We start from the raw sequence: 4,731 nt of genomic DNA, 5'->3' as shown, positions 1-4,731 counted from the left end.
GCGGGCGGAGTCGGACGCCACGGCAGGGCTGGGCCTTCGCTGCCTGCAGCCCTCGGTTCGGAGGACTGAGGCGCAGGGAGCGTTATTTACTCCTAACCCCGCCTCCGAAGTATGGGCTGGACAAGGGGTAGGTGTCAATGGTGACAGGACGCTGCCCTCCGCAGAGGCTGGATCTCGTAACTTAACTCTCTAAGACATTTCTTCTTTTCCTACTTCAAAGCTGGCCTGATGTCACTCTCACTTGCAAAGCCATTGAACAAATTGTTGAGAGTACTCACCTTTCCTTTCCTTATTTGAGATGTTCACGACCTTCAGCAAATTCGACCCAACCCCGTGTACAAAATGTCAGCTCACCTCCCAGCCACCTTTTAATTCCTTTTCTCCTCTTGGAAAATTCAGAATTCGGTTCTTTGTCTCAAGGAGTAATAGTCTGTAAGCCATTTTATATTTGCAAGGATAATTCAGAAAACCTTTAAAAGTTAATTGTTTTCTTGTAGCTCCCGCATTGGTGGTAGTTTTGTGGCCAGCCCAGTGGGCCAAGTTTGGAATCAGAAAGCCTGATTACAAGTCTCAGTTCTACCTCTTATTAGATCTTCATCTAAGACTGTCTCTTAAGCTGTGAAATGGAAATTAACATTTGCCTAGCAGTTATGAAGATTTTGTGTATACATCCAAAGTGCTTAACATAGTAAAGATTCATATAGTAGCCATTATAAATGTCAATTTTCAAATTTAAGATTCAATTCCTCAGAGGACCCTCCTTGTTAATTCTGTTCCAATTTTCTTATGAAACCTAGACTTCTGGATTTTTATGTATTCCCCTTACACAGAAGTCAATACATCTTCAAGCAACTTGCAAAAAAAAAAATAATTTCTTGAGCTTTGAGTTATTGGTAAAGACAGGATCACCTATTATTCATTGCTTCAGCTTTAGTCCAGAGTAACTATGTTTAGAATATTTAAATTGCAGGTTCTGTGCCCCTCTCTACTATGATAAGTATGCATTTGGTGATATTTTAAATTCCAAGACAATTAATTTGACTCTTGTGAAGATTCTGACCCTGTACAAATTATTTCTTCTGTAAAAGTTTGGTCACTACTTCACTTTACATGGGTTACTTTGTATATACAAAATTCCAGTCTCCAGTAATCGTCATTTCTGTCTCATTTTAATGAATTAAAAATTACTGGTCTCTGAGTTTTACTGTAAGATGAAAAAAGTTCTTAGGTTGTTTACCTCCTGGGCTTTCCCTCTACCTTGAAATTACTTTCAGGGAAGCTACTCAGAGAAGTTAGATTCCCATTTCAGTTCTTACTGAGTAACTTCTTCCAGCGTGAACACTGGTTTGTAAAGGATAGGCACCAATGTGGAGACAGAAGTAGAATTGACCAAGTGCACACAGGCAGTGGAAAGAATAAAAATGTGGTTTAGAATTAGTGTTTCTAAAAGCCTGTTTCTTGATGTTTTACATAGTACCTTTTCCAGATCTCAGGAGCAGAGGCTCTTTATTGATTGATCACCTGAAGGGGAATGATGTCCCAAGACCAGCATTTGAGTTCAAGCTGGGGAAGAGCAGTGGTAGATGATTTTTTTTTTTTTTTAATTAATGGGATAGTGGGCTAAAGCATGAATTCAGAATACAAGCATATGCTAAAGTTATACATTTACTACTTTAACAGCAGCAGTACCTCTTTCAAAAGGAGAAAAAAAAGGTACCAGCACAGAGATTGCAAGGGATAATTTGATACAGCTCCTTTTGAAGTTCTCCATGATTTAAGATCCACTTCAGTAAGTAGTGACTAGTTGATTGTTTTTTAAAATCGTGTACTGCCATTAACATTTTATACTGTTTCAAAGGTCACATATTCATGTTCTCCCCAGTTCAAGGCAGTGTGCATTATGTATGCCAAGGGTTATGTAACCACAATTTCTGGAAAATGGTAAACAGCTGAGACTAACCCTAAAAATAAATTCCTCTGGGATTTTTTGTGTGTGTGTGCAGAAATCCATCTGCCCTCACTACAGGTTCATTGTTACAAAAATCACTGGATCAAGCCAAGAGACAGAGAAGTCATTAGACTCCTTCTTCTTGATAGCCTTCCTATAAGCAGCTGAGCATACTTCTCTATCTACCTGGACGAGGACACACACACACAATCTCAGGAGCTTTTCCTAATCCTCACTACAAAATGGAAAGAATGTCTAAAGAAGGGAAATTCTTATCTATCAGATTTTGGTAAAGCCATAAGAGCTTACTGCATTGGCTTATTTATAGGTACTTTCCACTCCTTCAAGTATTGCAGTCTTTAGACCTAAATCCCTTGTTATTCTACCACAGGTTGAGCAGATTTAGATGTTCCTTATTTCAGCTCCAAATAAAACAGGCTGTATTTACCTGGCTTTAAGGATTGAAGGAATTTTTTTCCTTTATTTTTATAATTTTTGAGTATGGGGACAATTGAATTAGGGGAGGAAACAGCATGTAAGACTCTTAAATGTGATAAAAAAAAAAATTTGGTCCTAGATTGAAGTTCAAATCTGAACACTACTCACTGTATTAAGTAAATGTCTAGAATCTATTACTACAATTTTCTGTTGTAGTTTTAATATTTTCATCATTACATGTAGAAGAAGGTGTGAACTAAATTTTAGAAACAGGGATGAATTTTCACTAAGCCACATATAAGATTAAAGAAACGTCACTTATCAAAGAGTGCCAAGAGGCCCTTCTGCATAAATTAGATAATTGCCAAGGCCTACATCATTCTCCTTAACTGTGGAACTATCACACACTCCCCCTTCCAATCAAGGAGCTGTCAAGGATCATATGAGTAATAGAAACCTAAAGCTTCCAACTTCAGACCACTTTCACTATAAAATAGATAAGAAAACATGATTCATTTTGGCTAGTCCAGCCTTCCTCTTCCCAGTTACAGATATACTTGAACAATTCACAAATAGAATCTTGTAATCGAAACCGTATGACCACCCTAACACACACTTCACCCTGACACGATTTCTTTGCCTTGTGTGAGAATTCACCTTTGCAGAGAAAATACGCATGGAAATAATCATATAGTTAAAATTTCCAATTGTACTTTTTCACTGTATACAGGTTTTTTTTAAAATTGTTCAGATTCCTCTCGGTGCGACTTCTGTGTAAAAGGAACATTAACAGGTCAATAAGTTTAACTCAAAGCTCTGGAATAATTCATCCAAGTCTTCTCTAATCCACTTGCAAGAAGCGAGGAAGCAAATTTTAAATCATTGAGTATTGACTTTTTATTATTAGTCACTGTTCATAATTTGTTTCAACCAAAAGACAGTACACACAGCAGAATTCTAATGCATCCCATGTAAATGTTTACATCCATATTATTCCTCACTCGCCTCTAAGACTTATCATTTAATTTTAAATTTTTTTTTTTACATCTCAAAAATATGTCTGCAATAATTAGAACTTCATTAGCCATCCCACTTGGAAACAGCCTTTTAATATCTTTACAGTAAAGAAGATGTGATGGGGCATAATGAAAATGTAACTTACAACATTTTGAAAGAAAAGGGACTTTACAGGGACACAGTGGGAGTTCACAAAGGAAAGAGTTCAGAAGCTCTTTCCCATGAGGCCCCCAAATAGAAAACAAGAACAAAACACACAATGCGCAACAGCAGGTTCCAAAAACAAAAACAAAAACACACTCCAATGCTCCATCTTGAAGCCAGAATCAATCAGCCTTGTGGAAGTTCGTGAAGCAACTGTGCAAGCTGCTTCAGCATTTTCTTCTGTTTAAGTGTTCCAGGTCCTAGAACCCCGTAGATGGGACCCACTCACTGCTATTGCTTGAAAAAGAGTTATTCACTTCCAGTTCTAAAAACGGCCCAACCCTCCTGAGCCAAAGCTGGTCAAAGTGTTTTAAACTTCAGCACTTTCTGAGCAATTCTCTCTTCAGTGATTCTCCCCATCTCCAAACTCATGAGTACCTAGACATGTACCACATGTCTCTCCACCAACCACAAAGTTTGTGAATATCCACTTTTTGCTCTCTAGCTCTCTGTTTAGGACAATGTGGATAAAATACATTCACTAGAAAAGAATATACACATTCAAATTCTTTCCTCTAGTTCTCATGGCCCAAATATTTTCCAATGCAGAAGATAGTGAAGTTGAAACTCAAAAATAGTATCCCCTATCTTCCAACCTCTTCTAGAAGAACATAAAAATGGAAAGCATGTTATATAGGTAAAATACTCAAACCGTTAGTGCTGGACAGTGTTAAGTCTATTTTCTTTCTGAATGGGACAAACAAGGGGTATGAACCACGTTTTTAACTTATCAAGAGGAAAGAATCTCCTCCCAATTGTTACATTGAGGAATGTTTCTTTAAATGAGAAAAACTTTAAAATGAACAGATGACCACTATACACAGCATAAAATATTCCATGACTGTCTAAATCACCTCAAGGTAACAGCACCGGAGCATTGTGGGAGAAGCTTCCAGGGCAGAGCACCCTTCCTACAGTTTTTTGAGATTACTTAGATGAATTCTCCCTTGGGGTTACCGGGGGGAAGGGGAGGGAAAAGGATACAAACTACTCTGGAAGAGGGGGAAAAATGAGGTAAAAGTGCATGTGAAATTATCCAAGTAAGTGTGTGCAGGCTCACTGCTTATCACCCCAGAGTTATTAAAACAGCCATGGAAATACCTCTTTCCTCACAATGGCTCTAA

This window comes from Pteropus alecto, unplaced genomic scaffold, assembly GCF_000325575.1.
Source record: "Pteropus alecto unplaced genomic scaffold, ASM32557v1 scaffold42, whole genome shotgun sequence".
NCBI lineage: Eukaryota > Metazoa > Chordata > Mammalia > Chiroptera > Pteropodidae > Pteropus > Pteropus alecto.
The sequence above is the reverse complement of the archived record's forward strand: the minus strand, read 5'-3'. Positions refer to the sequence as shown.